Below are 24234 nucleotides of genomic sequence, written 5' to 3'. Positions count from 1 at the left end.
CTCACACCTGTTAGAATAGCTATAATCAACAGGACAAGTAATAACAAATGTTGGAGAAGGATGCAGAGAAAAAAGAAACCTCATACGCTGCTGGTAGAACTGAAAATTGGTACAGCCACTATTGAAAATAGTATGGTGGTTCTTCAAAAACCTAAGAATTGATCTACTATACGATCTAGCAATCCCTCTACTGGGTTTTTACATCAAAGCCTTCAAAACTCATATCTGAAAAGATATTTGCATACCAATGTTCATAGCAGCATTATTTATGGTGGCCAGGACATGGAAGCAACTGACATTTCCTACAATAGATGATTGAATGAAGAAGCTTTGGTACATATATACAATGGAATATCACTCAGCCATAAGAAAAGATGAAATACTGCCATTTGTGACAACATGGAAGGACCTCGAGATAATCATGCTAAGTGAAATAAGCCAGACAGAAAAAAATGAAAACCACGTATCACTTATATGTGAGATATAAACCTAAAAGCAAGAAACGAACAGGACAAACAGAGACTCATTGACATGGACAATAGGCTAGTGTTTACCAGAGGGCAGGGAGAGCAAGGAGAGAGAAAGTAGATGGAATAAAGATGTCAAATATGTGGTGACATTAAAGATTTAAAAATAAATAGATAGATAGATAGATAGATAGATAGATAGATAGATAGATAGATAGACAGATGAATAAATAAATAAGTAAATAAATAAATAAATAAATAAATAAATAAATAAATAAATAAATAAATAAAGTTTTAAAAAATACCTTAAGCTATTGAGGAATAGATAAATGATGATAGATGATAAAGAGATAGGAATTAGAGAGACAAGAGATAGGTATATTTAAATATGTAGATAGATGTATTTGGAGATATAGATATATTTGCTAAAGTTGGCTTTTTTTAATTTCTATTTTAAGAAGATAAATTTAGTACTGCACTAGAAGCATATTTCAGATAAAGAGTACTTCTCACTTCTCTCCGACATATATACATCAAGCTTTCAAATCTACTTACAAGTTATGGTCCCCCAAAACTTTTCTCCTGCCTCTTTATGCTCTTCTTCACTGAATAAAATCAATCAATAAATAGATAAATAGATAAATAAAATATAAGATATATTGGTCCTAGTGATATATAGCTGTTAGTTGTTCAATTATTCAGTCTTGGTCTAAAGGGGGAGTAGAGGTAGCTTAAGTAAGAGGAAAAGATACCTTGAAAACTGCTTCTAGAATGGTTTTAAATTGATCATACCTTTAATGATTTTTTTAACATTTGTGTATTTCAGTTTTTTATAAACTGTATCATTAAGTTATTATAAGAACCCGGTGAATAGGTAAACAATGAGTTGTTATATCCAACTGTTAGCTACAAAACTACAAAATCACATTTCTGTCATGGCCTTCATGATTACTATACTATTTCAGTGTTTTTTTTTTTTTTTTCCTTGAGACTAGGTCAAACACTCCTGTAGATATTGGTCAACTCAGATAAGATATTCTAAGATTCTACAGAAATTATTTACTAGGATACTTCTACCAACTACAGCATTCTGAAATGATAAACAGATTTGAAAAAAAATTAAGAAAAAAATTTTACTGAGATCAAGGATCTCCTGATTTTAACTTTGGTTAAGTCACCTTCATGTACTTGGATGGATAAAGATCTGTAGGAAAATTATTGATATTAAAATTTTATCTCAAGATATGTTACTATCTTTTTTTAAATGAATGGCTTAATATTTTTTTATGTTGGTAAATTTGAGGCATTCAGGAAGAATTATTCACTTCACCTACATATGCTTGCTTTGAATAAAGTTTATTATCTGATTTACATCTTTTCATTACACCTTCACTATTATGGATTTTTGAAATTTAATAATATGCTAATTTAAAATCTGCAGGAGCATGTAGATAACAACTGTTCATTCAGTGGAACTGTGAAAGGCGAATGGATGATATAAGGAATATTGTTTTTCTAGCTCCAATTTTACTTATCTTTTAATATTTTTTTCTAGAAATGCAAATCATTTTACCAAATTACTTTTCTGTCTCTTCAAGTACCATGGAAAAAAAATGTAGAAGACATATGCTATGGTTTACTTCAAATTGAAATTCAATGAGTTTTCATAATTTAAAGTAAATTAGATATTTACTTTCAATTAAGCATGTGCATTGTACCAGTAAGATAAATTACACTAATTCAAAATATCTCAAAACTAAAATCTTTGATCCTTTGTGTGAGAACATCTTTAGAATTTTTATCTAAGATGACATTTTCTTTGTCCTGAGGTGTGTGCGTACAGACATAATTTTGTTTATATTCCTAGATCATGTTACAGAATGGTAGATCAACCTATCACTGAGGGGAATAAAAATATTCTACCTTATTATTTCCTATTATATTTATGTTTCACATTTAGGCTTTTAATATAACTCATTTCAAACTTTGAACATGAAATTATGTAGAGATACAATTTTGTGTGTTTTTCCCTAATGGTAGAACATTTCCTAAAAACACCTGCTAAACAAACCATTTTTTCCATTGATTTTAGTGGCATCTTTTTTTGTATATTTATTTACCACTCATAAATCTTATAAATTAGTCCATCCTTAAAGACCCCTGTTGTGTTCCTTTGGTGTTGAGCCCTATCACTACATTTATTTCTATGGCTTTGTAGTGTATCTGGACCTTTTTTTTTTTTTTTTTTTTTTTTTTTTTCCGAAATGAGCCCCACATCAGATAGCAAAACACACACCACATACCATTGTGGTGAACTCTTCCAATTTCTGCTCCTCAACCCAGCAAGTCCTTATGGCAGTGACCGACTTTACAATATTAGAAACAACATTGAGAGAGAATAAACTGGGAGGCTGCAATCTCATAGTTTTAATCTGCCTCCTCTATAGGTAGGAAAGAGGGAAATTAAATGTAATTTTGCAGCTCCTTATACCGGCAACTGTATTTCAGTGTTGTGATTTTATCATGCCATGCTATTGCCGTGAGCTATTACTGATTACTTCTCTGAAAATGTGACAGGCAATAATTTTACAAGATAATATAAGACAAGTAGGGCCTGAATTAGAGATTTTTTACATCCTCAACACAATCTTTAGGCAACTGCAGAGCCCATGCTGCAACTCAAATTTATAGTTCTGCAGGCTCACGCTTCCAATTTGCTTATGTAGTAGGTTCATGAGGTAAATGTTAGTGAGGTCTCAGCCCTGAGAGTTTATTTTTGTAACAGATGACAGATACTAAGGAAGTATTTATAATGGAAATAGAGACAGAATTATAACCAGAAATATTGACATCATCAGCAAACTACAGCAAAGCATCCATTTCTTCTTTAATATGTCATATTTTCTTTCAACTAACAATGGAAACTTTGTAGAACTTTATTATAGGTTGAGCAGATAATAAAAATAGCTATTAATACTACAATTCAAAGAATCAAAATGTAGTTCTGTGATCATTTATTTTCTCTATAGTCTTTATGACCATAGATTTTCTGTTATCAAAATCATGAGGAGATTCAAATCTTTTAGCAGAGAATAAACTGTATAACAGTTTTATGGTTTCAAACTAAACACTGTCTGAGTTAATGCCTTTTTTCAATACTTTTTAATGTGTTCCTAGCAAATTATTTTCATATTTGGTAAAAATTTCATACGAAATGTTTCATAGAGAGTTTTTTTTGTTTAATGTAGTTAAGATGATCTCAGCTGGAAAGTTGGGATCAAAAAAAAACCTTAGTTATGCTTATTTTGGAAAGTGCTCTCTGGGTGAAGAAGGTTGTTTTTGCCTTCCAATGTTAAAATTATTATTATTATTATTTAGTTAGATGAAACTATTGAAACACAGTAGATTAGAAAGCTAATCAGTTAATTAGGAGTTGAACAACACAATTCTGGTTTGACCCAAGTAAACTTAACCCTACTGTGATTACAGATCCTGATTAACTATTAAAATGATGAATGCAGGTTACCAGCTGCCGTGTTGTGGTACATTAGTCTTATCTATAAGATTTTATGGAACCCATGGTGAATGTAGGGGGCTGGTCTGCCCGACACCCAATTCAATCTTCTTCCTGTTTGCTTGTTGTAGCAAAGAATGGAAAGCTCCCTATAGTGCCCAGTCTCTTTGTTTTTGATTTAACTTTCATCAGTCATTTTTCCTTATGGGAAACTTTAACTCTGAACTAAATTACATAGATAATGAAGCAAGATTAGGGGAATACGTTTTGCTGGTGTGGATTTTAGCCAAAGAGAATGGGTGAATAATAGCATGATAGACAACCCAACTATTTCTCTCATGATAAATTAATTTTTTAAAATATTCAAATGATATAAATACTTATCTTCATTTGAATATATGGTTGTAATAGAAAGTTGTATGCAGCATAATAGTAAGAAATATTTTCCCAGCTGGTATTACATGGCAGGCACTATACTAATCTGCCAAAATATTTGAACCTCCTAATGATCATGATATCAGAAAATCCACTTTAAGCAATATACAAACTCATTGAATTCTGAAACTACCCTGTGAATTTAATCCAATTAATATCTCCACTTAACAATGAGAAAGTTAAGTAACCAGATATGAAAAGAATTTGTCCAGGGTCACGATGAAAAAAAATGTTAGAATTAGAAATTTAACTCAGGCAGGTAAGCTTCAAACTCCCTTCACTTACTCACTATTTTGTTAATCATCTGCCAAAATATTTGAACCTCCTAATGATCATGATACCAGAAAATCCATGGTCACAATGACTTGAGCTATAGAGAAAGTGACCATAGCAGAACACACTTCCCTGATTTGTAGTACTAATGCATGAGGCTCATCCCCAGACTTTAGCTAAAATTTGAAAAAAGCAGTAAGCAGAGACATTTCCTTATGGTTAGATGAGCAGCTATGATTCTCTACTACCTCTAGAAATGTGACCTGTTCCATCCAGGCCCTTACTGAACATTATGCCTCGTAAGCCAGAAATTCAACTATTTAGTCCATTTGCGATCACCAGAGGCATAACAGTAGCAAGTATTGAAAGCATTTGGGCAAGAATACTTTAACTGATGAAAGACAAGTTCAGGACTAATCAAAAGACAATTTCAGGATGAATCAAAAAAATGAAGACTTATCATGTCTGTAAAGAAGAGAAAGGAATGATTCACACGTTATTCAATATAGACATTGTGTAGATGATATTTAAGGCATCCAGAGGTAGAAAAAACAAAACAAACAAAAGCTCTAAAATTCAAGAGAATCACATTCGATGTAAGTAAATATGTCTACTTTTTTCTTCATGGTGTCTATCACTATGAACACAGTATGTGCACGCATTATTATTTCCCCTGAATCAGAGAAAGAGCTCATATTTCCAATAGCTGCATCATTCATTACGTATTTCATTTTAATTTTTTAAGCCTTAGAGCTTTCTCTAACACCATGGGCTATACTGATTAGAATATTTCAGGGACAAAGGTAGGTGGAAACAGTATATGAGCTTTTTCTCAAGGTAGAAATTCAGAGGTTTAAAATACTTAACATATTTCTTAGAAGCATAGGCCCAAGGTTAGATAATAAATAATAAGTTTAAAGTTTTCCAAATTCCCAATCATCCCCATGAATCTATGTTATATTTTGTTATAATTGACAGAAAATTTTCTTTTTCCTAAGAAAATTGAAAATAAAAGAAATGCAGTTGCAAATAGAATTTAATATGATTGCTTAAACTTAATATTTCCGAATTAGGGAAAAAAGTGAGTGGACTTTTAAGATTGAACATCCATAGTGTTCATTTTATCCCTTTTACTGTGATTTTTAATTAAACTTTAATATTTAGAACGGTTTGAGATTTACAGAAAAATTGATGGTACAGCTACTCCCCTTTTACCTCCATACCCATCTCCCTTAGTAATATGTTAGTAAGAAATATTTGTCACAACTAATGAACCAATATTATTATATTTTTTACTTGAAGTACATAGTATATTCAGATTTATTTAGTTTTTACATAATGTATTTTTTTTTCTGTTCCAGAATTTCATCAGTTATATCATAGTACTTTCATTCTTCATGTCTTCTTAAACTTTTCTTGGCAGTGACATTTCTCAGATTTCTCTTGATTTTGATGACCTTGACAATTTTGATGAATATTCTTCAGATATTTTATAGCATGCCTCTCAAATAGGAATTTTCAGATGTTTTTCTTCTGGTTACACTGCTTTCTAGGAAGAAGAAGACAAATCTAAGTGCCATTTTTTTTTTTCATATCAGATGAAGGGCACATACTATCAAAATGATTTTTGACTGTTGATGATGTGATTAAGTCACCTAGGAAAAGTAGTTTCTTCATGGTAAAGTTGCTCTCCACTTTTTTCCATGCTGTATTCTGGAAGAAAGTTACTGTCTGCGACCCACACTTTAGAAGGGAAGGATTTATACTCCCTTTTATTTAGGGTAGAGCATCTACAAAAACTATTCGGAATTTTTCTGCAAAGACATTTGTCTCTTCTCTTTCATTTATTAATTTATTCAATTATTTTTATGTCAGTATGGACTCATAAATATGTATTTTATACTTTCAGTTTCAATCTAATATACTTTATTAATTTGTAGTTCAAATTATTTCACCTTTGATCATTTGAGAGTGCTTTTAAGATGGCTCCTTTATTACTTTAGTGAGACAAGTTTTTATTTTGGTTTTGTTTTGTTTTTGAACCACATTTTTACCTTCTGGCACTATAAGATACTTGTATATTTCCTGCCCAAATTTAGATATCGGCCATTTCTCCAAGGATCCCTGGTTTCCTTTATCAGAAACCAAGATCTGAATGTTATGTTTCTTCATTGCCACTGGATGTCCTTTCTTGTAGGCACTTTAGCTGACAAAGCAAAGGAATATATGTATGTATACTAACATTTGTATAAACTTATATCTATCTATATACTTATCTCTATATATTCATCTGTGTCAATATTAAGCTAAACATAAGTTGATACTAATTACTTCAACTCTATTACCTCATGTATCATTTTAGCTTCCTCCCTTGATTATCTGTATATCTTGCTCCAATTGTTGAAAATATACCTCCCACCATCAATCATACATTTATTGAAACACTGAATTTCAGAATACAAGTTTAGCAATATTAGGATTCTTAACCTATATCCCCATGGGGAACACCTTTTTCAACTAAAGTACAATGTTTATGTGCAATTCTTTTGCCTTTAGCCTGATAGACTCTGCTCTTTTCCAAAGTTACTTAGATCTACACTACACATTTCCCCTCCATCCTCATCAATGAAGTTGTTTCATACATTCATAATACAGTTAGATTCTCTTCCCATAGTCTGAATTCCTACCTGGGATTCCTTACCTCCTAAATTATTTTCTTTTTAATTTGCATGAAATCAGTTTCTCCCTTTTTTATGTAATTTATATGGTTTTTGGCAAATAGGGTCATATATCCACAATTATAATATCACACAATAGTTTTAGTGACCTAAATAATCTCCTGTGCTTCACCTACTATCCCTCCTGTGTTTTCTCCCACCCCTCTGGAATTATTGATTTTGTAAAAAAAAAAAAAAAAAAAAAAAAAAAAATCACATTTATATCTTTGCTTTTTCCAAAATGTGATAAATTTGAAGAATACAGTATGTAATCTTTTCAGACTGGCTTTTTTTTCACTTTACATGTATTATTGTTTCCTCAATGTCTTTTTCTGGCTTAATAGTCTATTTTTATTGTTAAATATTGTTTTATTGTATATACGAACTACAGGTTTTAATCCATTCACTTATTGAATGGCATCTTAAATGCTTCCAGTTTTTGATACTTAAGACTAAGTTGATATGTAATCAAAAACACACTAAAAATATAGAGGACAATCTGGTGACAGCCAGAGGATTGGGAGAAAGGGGCGAAGGGTTAAAGAAGTATAAATTAGTAATTAATAGATGGTCATGGGAATGAGGAGCGTGGCATAGGGAATGTAGTTAGCATTAATGTAATAGCTAGGTATAGGGCCAGAGGAGAGAAAGAGCAAACAAGGGGGCCGTTTTATAAACTATAAATGTCTAACCAATATACCATATACTGGAAACTTAAAATAAAATAAAGTAAAATAAAATAAAATAAATAAAATAAAATAAAATAAAATAAAATAAAATAAAATAAAATAAAATAAAATAAATAAAATAAAATAAATAAAATAAGAAAAGAAAAGAAAAGAAAGAAAAGAAAAGGAAAAAGAAAAGAAAAGAAAAAAAAGAAAGGAAAAAAAGAAAAGAAAAAAGAAAAGAAAAGAAAACCAATGCATTAAAAAAAAGACTATGTTTATATGGATACCTGTGTACAGAATTACCTGTGGAAATACATTTAAATCAAATGAATAAATACTTAAAAGTGCAATAGATGGATCATGTAAGTAGACTGTGTTTAGCTTTGGAAGAAACTTCCAAAGTGGCTGTACCATTTTGCATATCCACTAGCAATCAAGGAGAGTCCTTATTGATACACATCCTTGCCAGCAGTTGCTATTATAGATTTTTTTTTCATTTGAGCCATGCTAATGTATGTTAATGATATCTCATTGTCTAATTTGTAATTAACAAAAGAAAATGAACAACTTTTTATATGTTTGTTAGTCATTCATATATTTTTTTTTTTTGTAAGGAGTCTGTTCATATTCTTTGCCCATTTTTAAACTAGGTTGTTTGATTCCATACAGTCATGCCTGTTACGCCCGTTATGCAAACATTCATTATGGTATGTCAAGACCTCTCAATGTTACAAGGGAAGGGATCTCATTTAGCACATAGTTTCACGATGATTGTAAGTCAGACCTACAGGCAATAACTTTTATAGTATGTAAATTTATGTAGTACTGTGCGGGCACAATCATTATCCCTGCTGATCTCTAGATCAGGAAAACTGGAGGAGGCACCTGGGCAACATTTGCCAAAATCAGGACTCTTGAAACATCAAGCTCCTTTCTGGGAAGTATTCTTAAGCTAAAGTGAGGTTAAGGTGATGTACAAGGATGGTATCTCCCTACTTTTGTTTCCTGAGAACACCTTCTTAGCTTCTAGGTATTTGGGACACCTGAAGTCTATCTCTTAGCCTGAAGCTGCAAGCTAAGTAAATATGCCTTTTTCACAGGTAGACTGGGATTGTGTTTTAGTTGGCTGTTAGTTGTCCTGGGATTGGTGGCCTGCCTAGAAGTGTCTTTCAGATTGTTATGGAGCCCAGTTATTCCAGCTCCCTTTGCTACCCATGTCTGACAATCAAGAGTTGGCCCCCTGTGAAGATTGTGTATAACTGCTGCTTTCAGCAAGATAGCTGTAGAGTGTAGGGCATGGAATTCACTTACTAATTTAGGGAAGGCAGCAGAAAAATTTCTTGACAGCACACTCCCACCAATTTTATCAGTGTAGCAAGAGAGTGTCTTGCCTATACATGTACCCATGCCAATTTTAGTCTGGGATCAGAAGAATGTTGTAACTGCTTGTGCTCACCAGTACCAGGTGGCGGGGGGCAGGGGGCAGTTTCAACTGCTCATGCCAACAGACTTTAGCTAGGGAGTGAGAGACTGCCATGCATATTAACGCTCACTTCCCTCTTTCAGAGGAGGCATTGTCTCGAAACTCCCCATGCTCTCTGATCTCAGTAAGGCAGTAGGATGGAGCTCACTGGATTGTACCAGCAAGTTAGGTAAGAGGACAATAATGGTGTCCACCAGCACCTTTGTCTCCAGGGAGTGTTTTAACTGTTTCTTTTTCCTCCAGCCCATGATTTTAGGTTAACAAAAGCTCCTTTTCATATAGTGTAGGCATTTTTCAAACTGCTGCTTTTATTTTGCTGGATCTCTTGGCAAGTGAGACCACATGCAAGCTCTTTAGGAAGGGATTTTCTGTTTCTTATAGCACTTTGTGTCCCTTAGGTGTCAGTTCCACTGTTTTCCTAAGCCAGTTGTTTTGGGAGCTCATTAGTCTGGTGCAGCTCCTAGAAGTTGGGGTGTCAGATGTGAAGTACTAAGTCCTCATTCTTTCAGAAGCACCTGTCTGATGAGATCTCTCCTTACAGCGTCTTCACACCAGCTTTTTGTTTGCAAGGTCATGCCTTTCTTTGCCTTTCCTTACTGTCTCACTGTGGTTCACTTATCCCTTACGGAGAATAGTTAATCTCATGGTCTGGTCATTTTTAGAGGTAAATGATCCATACATAGTTGTAAATGATGTGTCCGCAGGAGGAGAGGAGTTCAGCGTCTTCCCACACAATAACTGCCCTTTGTTCTTCTTATTTTTTCTTTGTATTTCAGTTTTGGAATTTTCTATGGATGCATTTTCAAGCTCACTTGGTTTTCCTTTTCTACGTCTAGGCTTCTAATCAACCTAACAAAGGTATCCTTCTAACATTTACTTTTGATTATTTTTTAGTTTCTGTTCTTCTATTTACACTGCCCATCTGTTCTCACATATTATCTATTTTTTTGGCTAGAGTCCGGTTTATGACTCCAGCAGCATCTCCTCTGGTGAACTGATCTCAGCACTTTCTTTGTATCCACCTATCTCTCCAGATAGCAGGATGGCAGTTTGCTTTGAGATCTCGGTTCTTTGATACATTCAATAAAAGTTGCTGACTTTCAGTTTGTTCAGTTTGCTGTTATTGTTGTAAAGAAGGAAGTGACTACTTCTAAATTCTTTAGTCATTAGAGCTAAAACCAGAAACATATTGTTTTTTAAATGGCGATACTCAGACTGTTTATTTGATGTTTTTACTCTGTATACAGAAAATCATACAGTAAAACGTTTGAAATGTATGTCTTCTAACTGGGAATTTCTAATAGTTCTTGGGACCAGAGAGAGAGAGGGTCAGTGTGAGGTTAATGCAAAAGCCCATTCATTTTATTATCTTGTCATGTTATTTGGTGAATTTTTTAAAAAGCACATGTATTGATAATAAATAATAGTGTATTGATAATAAATAATAATGTAACACTTCTGGTTAAAAAATATTTAGTTATAAAACTAAGGTAGAATGACCAGATACAGCTAGGCAACGTTGATAAAGTTTTTGTAACAAATACATATTTAAAACAAATAATTCTGTTGTCATTGTTGATGAATTCAGTAAAGGTCAATTCTGTCTTAGAGACATTTTAATTTTATAAGGTTATGAAAAATACACATAATATTTCCTGAAAAAAATGTAGTAGACATATATTGTAAATAGACAGATATTAATTGAAATTTAACAATTTATTAACGTATCTATACAGGAACAGGAATATTTGATTTTTTTTCAACTTTGAGTGGCCAATAGATATAGCCTAGCTATCTATCTTGCAAACTTCAATATATCTGAAAAGGAGATTCATTGTTTTCTATTTCAAATTATCTCTACTATACCTGTAGCATTACTAAACAGCTTTTTGTTATCTAATTAATGTGGCACTAAAATAAACAAAGTCAATACTAGAATATCTGGGCATGAATTGTGTTTACAGTAGATTATTTTGACAGTGCTTCTCTGTCTTTTCCTTGCCAGCCAAATTTTTTTTCTGGCCTAGATATCTTGCAAGTAAACTGCAAATACATTCTTGTAAATATTAACCTAGAAATGATATAAATGTGAAAATAAATTTGTAAGAAATCAATTTAATTAATCTTTTAACCAAACCGAAATAATTTAATAATAATGCCTTCATTAGTAAATAGAGTTAGACTATGATTAAATAATTAAGCGGCTCCTACCATTTGATTTGCAACACTCAAGGATTTATTTAAATATCTCAAATGAGTATTGTAATAATACCAACGATTTTTTTAAAAGGATTCTTTCTACGATACTTTAATTCTTAGAAGAGGCATGGTAAAAAAATAGACTAAAACATAAGGTAGCACATCGGTTCATTAGCTTTGTACTAATTAACTTTGATTTTAGTTGTCATGTATCTTCCCAGATACTATCTACAGTGTAAAAACTTGTAATGACTAAAATTCATGCACCAATGATTTATGATTCCTTCTTTTAACTCCAATATTTTAAAGCCAATGTTTTTTAAGAGTACTAAGTGAAGAAACAGAGTTTACAAAATCAGACCAAAGAAATGTAATGTAATGCAATCAGGACAAAATGTTGACTTTAGAATCTATATTCAATGGATATTTTTATTATGACATAGTGATATTCAGAAAAATTTCATAATTAAGTATTAAAAAAATGAGATTTATTGTTTAGCACCACAGGAGGCTATAAGAAATTTATTTGACCCAATAAGAAAATGTTTAAATAATGCATATTTACTCTAGTCCATATATGTTTAAATAATGTATCAAAGTAAAAACTATTACTGACACTAGTTAATTTAGTAAGATTTTAAAAATAATTATCAATAAAATAAGCCATAAGATCAAAAGTCTCATTCTTTTTTAGAAGTGCTTCATTTTCATAAGAAATGCTGAAATTATAAATATGAAATCATTTTTAATGGGACGAAAGGATTTACATACTACATTGTGTCAGATACCTCATTTCAAAATTTATTTTACGTCTCTGTAATTCCTAGCAGAGGAGTTAACCTTTGTCAATAAAATTGATAGATTTCTCAAGATGCTCATATTTCAAAAGGAGAAATGGAAAATAAACAATTAAAAATAAGTTACGGACTGCAGTAAACTTCTGAGTTTCTTCAGGGACTTCAGTAATTTTTAATGAATATAGATGTATTATTATAAAATCTAAACGACATTGAAAGAAGTCCAGAAATTTTATATCTTTCACTTAATAGAAAGAATTTTGTTTTCCTCTCATTTGCTTCACTAGCACACTTACTTATACAAACAACTTCTTCAATATTATATTTTTTAACTTCCATTGCCATATTAAAGAAAGTCATTCAAACAAAGCAGCTCTGTTGCCTGGGCGACACATTTCTTTCTCATATTCATCAGATTCCAGATAAGGAACTGTTTTAACCATTAGTTAAGATATGCAGATTATATCCCCTAATGAATAATAGGGATTCTATCTGACCTGAATAACAAAATCCTTTTGTAAGAAAATGTTCATCTCTAAACAATATAGAACTTAGTGTTGAGATGCAAAATTACATGGAGGTTCTTACATAATCACTCCATACTTACTGAGCATTCATTAGGCAAAGATTCCATGAGCACACAAGATATAGATATAAATATGCATAACGCTTGTCCTCCAAAACTTTATGGGCTAGTAGGAGAGATAGATGATGGGAAAAATAGCTAATATTTCATCATAAGAAAAACAATAAGTATTCTGTTTTCCTATTATAAAATGCCACAGTGGTATAAGATAATTAATTCACATCTCTGTCGTTGCTATCTATTCACTGAGGCTGTGTGTGTGTGTGTGTGTGTGTGTGTGTGTATACATGTTCAAATTCTAAACTTGCTGTTGAAAAAAACAGATCAAACATGATTTGTCCATGAGGCAGTGTGAATGGCAGGAATTCAAAAGTACCATTTACTTCCTCTGAGCAGCTGCATTTTAACATCGAGCTGACCAATTTGAATAGAAGTTTTGGTTGTTGTTTTCTCTGAACTGTTCTGTCAGGGAATGTGTGATGTAGCTACAACACAATTTAGTCCTGCCTATGCAATGATGTACATTTCGGCAATGCCTTTCCCTAAACCTCCATTTGGAAACAACTTTTCTTCTGCTTCTAAACTACTTATAATTTATTGCCCGCACTGGGTATGGGGATTCTGCCATAATCCCCTTTATATTTTTATGGATCAGAAAAAAATTCGATCACTTCTGACAAGACAGTACAACATTGTTTGGGAATGGAAGTAAATGTGTTTTGTATTTTATAGATACTAGAAAAACTAGGGTCAAGAGAATATCTTCTGTGCAATCTTTTGTTTTGTGTTTTCTGCTCCTGAAGATTTTGTTGGTATTATTTGTGCAATAAAATTGTCCTGACGTGATCCAATACTAAATCTATATCTAAAATAGTTTTATTTGTGGATAAAGTTTTTCATTTGTTTGCATTAGTCTTTGACACTTAGGACTAAAAATGAGAGGCGCAAAGCAAATAGATAATTACCATGTAAAAAAATTATGGGTAAGGTGGTTTTCCCCATGACTATCCTGACAAAGAGGAGGAAACAAAAGAAAAATGAAATCCTAGAGGCAAGGGGGGAATTATTACCCTTTACATACCCACCTGCATGTCTCAAGGAGACCTTGTTTGACTTTATTAGTATCACTTCAGTGACTTTTATGTCAAAAGGAAGAAAAACAAACAAAAACAAACCTATGTATTTTCCATTTATGGAAATCAGAAAGCAGTTGTCTGGATTTGCTCTGCTACTGTCTGTAAACTGACCACCAGATGTTTCCATGTACATCAACTACTTAGAAGGGTCTTTGTCCTTGTGAGCTTATCTTTCAAGGCAGAATCAACCAGGGTTGTCTTAATTAAAACACAGGTGTATGTCAAAAGAGGAAAACAGAATAATCAGCTGAGAATTTTAGAGGGTGGTATTCTTGAAGAGATTTGTGATTATGAGGTTTGTTTTTTATATAAAAATTAAAATATTGTATTCACTTTTTGTCTAAAAAATTAAAAATGATGGTAGATGCAACACTTGATAATAATTTGGCTCTTCTTAACTAAGTATATTTTATAAATCAGTCTAAATTTATATAGCTTAAAATATTACTGCATATTACAAATGAATCAACATGTTAATATTTTATTGTAATAGACTTGGCTGTGTTACAAGATATTTTAAAGTTTTCTGTGAAAGGTAAAACTGATTGTGCATATTTTATATATGAGTATCAATATAGCAGACATCATATGTAGAAGGACACACAAAACATTGACCACTGGCTAAATTTTGGACAAGGAATAGAAAAAAATAATTTCTTTTTTCTCCATGCAGTTTGATTTGCCACTATAAATAAAGCAAAATGAACCACACAAAGTGCATTATGTGACATATCACATTGTGAACAAGTTTTATTTTTATTTACATTGACATTTTAGAGCAAGATAAGTAAATGTATGTTATGAAATTGTCAATAAGAAGAATAAAAAACATCTTAAAATGGCAATTCTTCATCACATTATGTTGTTTGACTAAGGCTTAGGGATGGTATGACTAAATTCCTGCTTGAATTTTTCATTCATAATTGGGCATAGATAAAGTGCTAAGGTTGGTTTAGCATATTCTGAAATGTTATAATAATATTTAAAGTGAAAATGATGGACATCGATGAAATTCATAAACTAAGAGATAAATTATAGATTTTTTAAATTTAAATGTATTATCAATCTAGATAAACAATTGTAATCTAAATTACTTTTTAAATCCAAACTCTCCCCATTCAAGAGAGATAAATTTGTATTTGAAAATTCTAGACCAATTTTAGTAGATTATTAATCAAGTTTATCCCAAGTGACTGTCTATATAGTATTTGCCACAGAGAAGTAAGAATCAACCCAAAAGTTCTGATGAGTATTATCCAGTTTAACTACAAAATTAAATTAGTCATCAGTTTTAATTAGAGTAACTTCCTTATGGTAGAAATATATATTGGCTAGTTCACTGATTAATATTAATTGTAAAATTAATGATTTTTAATAGGCAGAATTTCTATATCATTCAAGAGCATGGCTTATGTGCATCTTGCCTCCTGACAAATGTCTAACTCTTGAGTGCTAACAGATAACTAGAACATCTGTTATTCTAGTTTGTTTTGGATTGGCCAACTGATTTGACTGGTTGGACCGATGATCTTCTTCCTTATCTTTTCATATAAGTGTCTTCTAAAGATGTAAAGGGACAAGAACAATTTTAAATTACCTCTTTAAACATTATTGATTCATTTTATTTTTATTTTATTTTTTTACCTTTCATAGCATTATTTCTGGTTTAACATATTTTAGCTATATATCATTTTTTTAACTGTTTTCAAATATGGAGTACTGTTTCTCCAATAAGATAGTCTATTACTGAAAGAAAGATGATGTGCTACTTATTTTGTCAGTAATCATATATTAACTTTTTATAAAAATCTAATGATAAGAAAATAAGAAAATTCAATGAATTTGTACCTTACAGAATGGTAACAGACTTGGAGGAAGGAGGTGGTTACAGCTAATCCATGATATGTTTATTTTAAATTACTTAAAATAATTCAGATTTTATATGAAATAGTGTGTACTTCAGTGTGATTAAAGACTTTTTTCCCCTGGCCTAGGATGTAATTACAACTCTTTTGACAATTAAAAAATGTTTATATGTATGAATCATGTTTGAATATTCAATAAGATGAAATGTTTACTGTTTTGGAGTTCTTTTAGTAAGCAGAGAAATGTTGCTAAAATTTTAGGTCAACAATTAACCAGAATATGTAGAAAAACGTGAATGATTTTAGAGAATATTATGTGTAGTCACTCCAGAATACATACTAGAATAGCATTTTGAATGCTATTACTGTAAGGTTTATCAAGATAAAGATTGCTCAACATACCAGATGTTCTCCTGGAAATATTTATTTAACAAGAATTGGGTTTTTGGGGAAAACATTTCAAAGATGAACACACAAAAATATTTTAAAAAACATATTAGTATTGAAAAGTAATGGAATAAATGTGCTGACACCAAAGGAAAGTTGTTTTAAGCCTGTGATTTGTTATCGCAGATTTATTAATTTAATAAAAATACAAATTTTTCATGATATAAATGTTTACATATTCAAATGTTACTAATTTAAGTATGATTGGTATATTGATATATAGCATATCTCATTTCATGTCACTAACATATAACAATATATAGAAAAAATCTAAGAAAAATCATATTTTTCTATAATGAGAACTATATAAATTGATTAATAGTAGACTTTTTTTCATCACAAGGAAGATGTTCTAGAGGGCTAAGGAAATTTACATTTTTGTATATCCAAATTTTTTAAATATTATTTGCTGATCTTGGTAATAAAATTTAGTTGCTCATCGGTTTTCTTCTTCTTCATCACCTTCAATGGTGACTATGTAATAATGTTCTTACCTAATTTCATTTAATACAAATAAGCCAACAGTAGATATAGAAAAAAAGTCAAATGAAAGCACACAAGGCCAATTCTATCTATTATTTAATTCTAGAAACTAGAATAGAATATTAAAAACCTTTTACATTAAATGTTTCTTTATATTCTACCAAGTACTGTTTTCACATTTAATAAAAAAATACTTATCATAACAACTCTAAAAATTATAAAACTAAGAAAGATTATCTCATTTCAAATGAATCTATGTGTAATAGAGAAGTTATTCAAACCTTGTTATTCTGATTTCCAGCTCTCTGTAGTTATCACATATTTAAGTTAAAGGAAGAACGAGTAGATTTGAAGATGAGAGAAAAGCTGAATATTGAATTAATTCTGAGCCCTGAAAAAGAGGGTATATTAGTTCAGTTTGGGGAATTTGGTTCCTTTTCTGAACTTCGTTATCATCAACTTTTGCTCTCGGAATAAAACTAAAAATAACAAAAATACTATATCACCTCGGACTTTGAGACAGGAGAGTTTTATGTTTTTAAAACTATGATTATTTCGTCATGAACTAATTCTCTGCCATGAAATTTGTGTATATGGCTTTTCTCATTTTTTTATAATAGTTAAAATTTGGACTCATTTTACAAATGTTGTTTTATAAAAGAACATGTTTTCTGTTGAACCACATGAACTATACACATACTAGCAGTCCTAATGACATAAAATGTTTAAGAAAATTTGCAGGAGATTACAGGATTAAAGGCATAAAGAATATTTGGTCTCGTGTGCTATACTTTGCTTCTAAAAACACTTCAATAATTTCAGATGTTTAAGAAAAAAATATTTAAAAATTCACAGAAACAGAATTTATTCACATTCAATTGTATTAGATTTCAGTACATGAGAATCTAAAGATTGTATGGTTGTTATATATTCATATTAATTTAATATTCATAAGTACTCACGATATATGGTATTAGAGTAATAAAAAGAGCTATTTATCTTCAGAAGTATATGAATTTTTGAAGTACTTGACAAATCACGGTTACATTGTTCCTATGCTTTCTTTCCAGTATAAACTAACACCATTATGCTTAATGCTTTATCATCATAATAATATGCTTTAGTTATGGAAATTTAAAAAATTCAGATGCACAAAGAATAAAATAAAGACAGACTACAATCAGACTTCATACTCCAGCAATAAAGCAGGCTAATTTCCTGAATAACTTTATCAATGCATTACATATAAAACAAATTAAATACAGTATTTTCTTCATCTGTAGAGTTGATTTGGCAAGAAAGTGAGAGAAATACCCAGAGATCAAAATAATAAATTAGAAGGATTATAAAGCACCAAAGCTTGGGCTGCCATAAGAGCATTCTTGATCCTCTATGGCCCAAATCTCTCCATTTTAATGATCCTTGAGATGAAAAAAGGAGAAAAAGCCTACATCCTACACAACGTGGGAAATCATTATGACAATCTCCCATAAAAACTGACACCAAAAGGTGATTTTCTGATGAAAAGGGAAAGTTATTAAAAAAAGAAAGCACTCAAAGGACAAGACAGAGGGGAAATTTTCATGCATTGTGGAGGGGATAAAAATAGCTTTAAGGAAGAATTTCTAATGACAGTCTGGTTACAATGTATATTTTAAACTAAACTCAAAACTACTGCTATAGCGCCCAAAAGATATAAGCCTGGAATTTGCTTTTAGAAAGGTCCCAGTTGGCACCCTTCCCATCTACCTGACAGAACGAATAAAAGGAATCCACCCTAAATCAAAACTTGAACGATCCCACAGGTAACATTCCATTGCTCATAATCTCACGATCCTCAAAATCACATGAAATCTTAAGATATAAAATATAGAGAACGAATGTAGCAGAAACCACACACATCATTAACAAAATATCGAAGTTTCCAGATTATGAATGGTGAATGGTGAATGATACAAGAGAATAGTGTAATTTTATTAATATAAAACAGATTGACCTTATGAACAAAAGTCTTTTTAGAGGTCAAATGTGAAATTTCGATTCACCAGGAGAAAACAATTTTAAACTTTAATGAATGCTATAATGTAAATAAAATATGTAAAACCAATAGTGAAAAACTACAAGGAGGAATTCACATATCACCAGTTCTTTGGGGAGATTTTAATATACTCCTATTCAAAATGGATTGTAAGTATTTGGGAGATTTGAATCACACAAATTATAAGTTAACACTGAAGGACATAAATATTTCTGTTCTAAAGCATTGTATATATCCTGAAAATCATCGTGTTCTGCAAACAAACAAACAAACAAACAAAAAACAAAAAACACAGACAGCAATGCTTTTGAGATAAAAAGAGTTTGAGAGGACAGTACAAAACTATGTAGCTTGTAATAAGAACACCAAACAAGAAAGAATGTTTGAGACTTGTGGGGATCATTTGGACTGCCCAGGCAAACATATTAGTGTTAACAGATGCTGTCACATTGGTTACTAAAAATTTACCAAACCCTGTTTTGGACAATGGCTGATTAATGCTGAGACAAGATAAATGGGAAGCATGAGCTGTTGTGTTTCTGTTAGGGGACTATGCGAGGCAGGGCAATAGAGCAAGAGCCAAACACAATGCAGACCATATTGAGCTTGTCTGGGATGGAGTCTGGGAGGCATGATCCTAGGATAGAGCTCTGAGTCAGAGGCGAGAAAGGGCAATTAGCGGGATCGTTTTATAAACTATATAAATGTCTAACCAATGTACTATACACTTAAAACTAATAAAATAAAATTAAAAAGATGCTGAACTGCTTTTTCAATTAGTTTGCAGTAATGTTGAAGACTTTTCTCTTTTCAAATAAATATCATAACTTTATCATTCTGCCTACCCTTGCCTAGGATATATTGTAGATGAACCAACACAATTTTTACTCTATTCCAAAATATTTCCTCTATTAATGAACCATATATGAGTAAATTTGCTTCACAGAAACATATACTACAGCATAACAGGTACTTTATGGGGCAGCTGGAGAAAACATCTTCCTTTAAAATCAAGTTCATAAAACAATCGTTGGTATTTCACATACTATATTCTCTGACGACAGCACAATTATTAACAATTAATAACAGAAGAAAATCATAAAATCTTCATTAGGAAATTAGATATAATATTCTAAGTAGTTCATAGTTCAAAGAAAAAATCATAATGGAAATGCATATGAATGCATACAACATTGTAATATAGCACATTAAATATAAAAATTTGTAGGACACTAAGAAATTTTATTTTATTTTTTTGGAGGGGAAAGGCAACCCTTGGCTGACCTCACAGATTGCAAGAACCTTAGCGTACAATTTCTTATTTTTTTTATTATTTATACCTACAGCACCTGGTTTTCCTAGGTGGTCTCCCATCCAAGTATTAACCAAGCCTAACCTTGCTTTGTTTCTGAGATCAGAAGGGATTAGACTTGTTCAAGGTAGCATGGCCATAGACCACTAAGAAATTTTATCCCTTAATACATTTATTTGGGAAAAATTCAAAACTAAAAAATAATTTCAATATTAAGAGAAATGCAATAGAAGAGAAATCATTAAAATGAAAATTAAAATGGAAAGTAAAGACACAATAAAGATGATCAACAAAGTTAAAAAGTTAAAAAAGATCAAAAACAAAAGTTTAATAACAATGAACAATACTTAATATAAGACTTTCTACTTTTGCTATCTCTCTTTACTACACACACACAACACACACACACATACACACACACACACACCAATTATAAGAACATATTATTCGAAGATGATAAGTGAGAGCTAATGATGTAGGAAGGATCTGGTAGAGAACAGCGGCATAGCAATGTATGCTCTGTGCTTGGCCCACGTTTCCTCTGTATTTCCCGATTCGGGAGGAATTTGACAGCTTTGTAGCACTATGGGAATAGAAATTTGAAACTAAATATTACCGAGTGTTAGGACCTTGAAATCTACATGGTAAAAGTAAGAATAAGCCTGAAGTAGACAGTTCCTTGCCAGTGAATGCTGCTTAGCCTGAAGTGATCTTCAATGACAAGATTAGTTTAAATAGTCCTGGAGTGCAAGTGCCTCCAGGTGCAGACAGAAGCAAGGCTATATTCTCTCTGGGGGCAGATTACATCATCCTAGACTTTAAATTATTTCTGTAAATACCCTTTCAAATGCAATTTCTACATGGAATAAAAATTAAACACCTAAAGGAGCAGGCAAGAAAATCTGAGTAAAAATTGCATAAAAATAAATATCCAATAGAAATAAATCAGCAGGGGTTTTAGAAATTGGAGTTATCAGAAGCAGTACCTTAAGAATCTAAATAGCAATGGATTTGAAAATTTACATTTTTTATTTATTCATTCATTTTTGTTGGTAGATACAGGTTATTTTTATGTCTCGGATATTATAAATGCTGGGATGAATATGGGGGTGCACATATCTCTTCAAGAGAGTAATTTTATTTCCTTTGGATATATAAACAGACATGGAATTGCTGGATCATATGGTAGTCCTATTTACTTTTTTTAATTTTTGAGCAAACTCCATACTGTTTTCCATAATGGCTCTGCCAATTTACATTTCCATCTATAGTGCATAAGAGTTTCCTTTTGTCCACATCCTTGCCAACACTTACTATTTCTTGCCTTTTTGATGATAGCCATTCTAAAAGGGGTGAAGTGATAACTCATTGTGATTTCAGTATGCATTTCCATAATGATTAATGATTTTGAACACCTTTTAATGTATTTGAATGTCTTTGAAAAAATATTTATTCAGGTCCTTAACCATTTAAAAATAATATTATTTGTTTTGTTGCTATTAAGTCGTGTAAGTTTCTTTTTTTTTTTTTTAATATTAACTCTTTATCAGATGTATGGTTTGCAAATATGTTCTCCCATTCCGTAGGTTACCTTTTCATTTTGTTAGTTATTACTTTTGCCGTGCAGAAGCTTATTAGTTCGATACCTGTGTATCTTTGCTCTTATTGCCTTTGCATTTGGTGTCAGAACATTCAAATATACATATATATAGGCAAGATCAATGTTAAGATTTTTTTTCCTATGTATTTTTCTAGGACTCTTGTGGTTTCAAGTTTTATATTTAAGAGTTTAATCCATTTTGAGTTAATTTTTATGAGTAGCGCAAGGTAGGAATTTAATTTCTAGTAAATATATAAATATCTACTTTTTCAACAAGAGTTATTGAAGAGACTGTCCTTTCCTCATTGAGTATTCTCAGCTATATTGGCAAAAAAACTGATGACTATATATGCATGGATTTATTTCTGGGCTCTCTATTCTGTTCCTGGTCTATTTGCTTATTTTATGCCTGCATTATATGTTTTGATTATTAAAGCTTTCTAACATGTTTTGAAATCAGGAAGTCTGATTTATCTACCTTTGTCCTTTCTCAAGAATGTTTTCATCTTGTTCTGTTTTGGTGGTTTATTTATTTATTTTGTTCTTTATATTCCACATATGAGTGAGATCATATGGCTCTCTTGTGGTTTTTGTATCATTGAGATGAGCATATAATTTTTATTTTTATTCTATTAATATGAAATGTCACATTTATTGATTTGAGTGTGTTGAACCACACTTGCATCCCAGGAATCATGGTGTATGATTTTTTTTAATGGCTGGTGAGTTCAGTTTGCTAGCGTTTTTTTGAGAACATTTTCATCTATATTTATCAGGGATATTGGCCAGTAACTTTTCTTCTTGTAGTGTTCTTATTTACTCTGATGTGGTTAATGCTGTCCATGTTAAATAAATTTGGGAGTAGTTTATCTTCTTCAGTTTTTAGAAGAGTTTGGAAAGAATCAATATTAATTCTTATGTATGTATGTATATATGTATGTATATATATTAAATTCACATATGAAGCCATGTGATTCTTAACTTTCCTGTTTGGGGAGGTTTTTGATTAGTGATTTAAATTTATAAATGATAAGACTGTTTTTATTTTTTACTTTTTTATGATTCAGTCTTGGTAGAGTGTCTGTTTCTAGGAATTCATTCATTTCTTACAGGTTTTCCAATTTGTTGGCTTAAGTTGTTTATTGTAATCTCTTATGATTCTTTGTATTTCTGTGGTATCAATTGTATCTGCTTTCATTTATAATTTTACTTGAATCATCTTTTTCTTGGAAAATCTAGTTGAAGTTTTCTCAATTTTGTTTATCTTTAAAAAATGACTCAGTTTTGTTGATTTTTATTTTTCTATTCTCTATTTCATTTATTTCTGCTCCTCATTATCTTCCTTGTGCTAACAACTTTGGACTTAGTTTGTTCTATTTTTTTTTCTCTATAGTTTCTAGAGATGTAAACTTAGGTTATTTATATGAGATCATTTTTTTCTTAAAGTAGGCATTTATTAATATAAGCTTACATCTTAGAACTGCTTTTGCTGGATTTTACAAGTTTTGGTACATTATGTTTCCATTTTCATTTGTTTCAAGAACTTTTTAATTTCTCTTTTGATTTCCTTTTGACTTACTGGTTGTTAAAATTTGTGGTGTTTAATTTCCACATTTTTGTGATTTTTTCAGCTTCCATCCTGTTATTGATTTCTAGTTTCAAACTCTTATAGTCAGAAAAAAAATATTTGGTACATTTAAAAATTTTTTGTTGCTAAGTAGTGTCTTAAAAAAATATAAGATATATCATGAATAATGTTCCATGTGAGCTCAATATATTTAGGTGATCCAATGTTTGTTGCATATATATTTGTATTTGTTATATACTCTCAATGTTTGACTTCTTTATCATTATATAATGACCTTCTTCATTTCATATTACAATTTTTGTCTTAAAGTTTATTTTATCTAGTATAAGCATAGCTACTCATGTTGTCTTTTGCTTTCAATTTGTGTGAAATTAAATATCTTTTCAATCACTTCACTCTGAGTTTATGTGTGTTATTAAAGCTGAAGTCAGTCTCTAGTAGCCAGCATATAGTTGGGTCTTGTTTTTTTGTTGTTGTTTGTTTGTTTGTTTTTAAATCAATTCAGCCACTTTATGCCTTAGATTGGAGAATTTAATCCATTTATATTTAAAGTTATTATTAATAAGTGAGGTTTTATAAATGTCATGTTGATTATTTTCTTTCTGTTTTGTAGTTCTCTTTTT

At 31.1% G+C, this 24234-nt stretch overlaps 1 protein-coding gene and 1 pseudogene across 12 annotated transcripts in view; one reads left to right on the top strand and one right to left on the bottom strand.

Moving 5' to 3' along the window:
* SNTG1 (syntrophin gamma 1) overlaps positions 1 to 24234 on the top strand; it is a 746957-nt gene that overhangs the window by 289657 nt on the left and 433066 nt on the right. The window contains exon 1 of one of the 12 annotated variants that reach the window (XM_036232862.1): positions 8750 to 9729. The exons of the other annotated variants lie outside the window; for them this stretch is intronic. The gene's annotated coding sequence lies outside the window, so the exon portion shown is untranslated. Of the gene's footprint in view, positions 1 to 8749; positions 9730 to 24234 lie in introns of those variants that run through there. 12 annotated transcript variants of the gene reach the window in all.
* LOC118612203 lies at positions 20449 to 20567 on the bottom strand (annotated as a pseudogene).

This window comes from Rousettus aegyptiacus, unplaced genomic scaffold, assembly GCF_014176215.1.
Source record: "Rousettus aegyptiacus isolate mRouAeg1 unplaced genomic scaffold, mRouAeg1.p scaffold_m13_p_15, whole genome shotgun sequence".
NCBI lineage: Eukaryota > Metazoa > Chordata > Mammalia > Chiroptera > Pteropodidae > Rousettus > Rousettus aegyptiacus.
The sequence above is the reverse complement of the archived record's forward strand: the minus strand, read 5'-3'. Positions and strand labels throughout refer to the sequence as shown.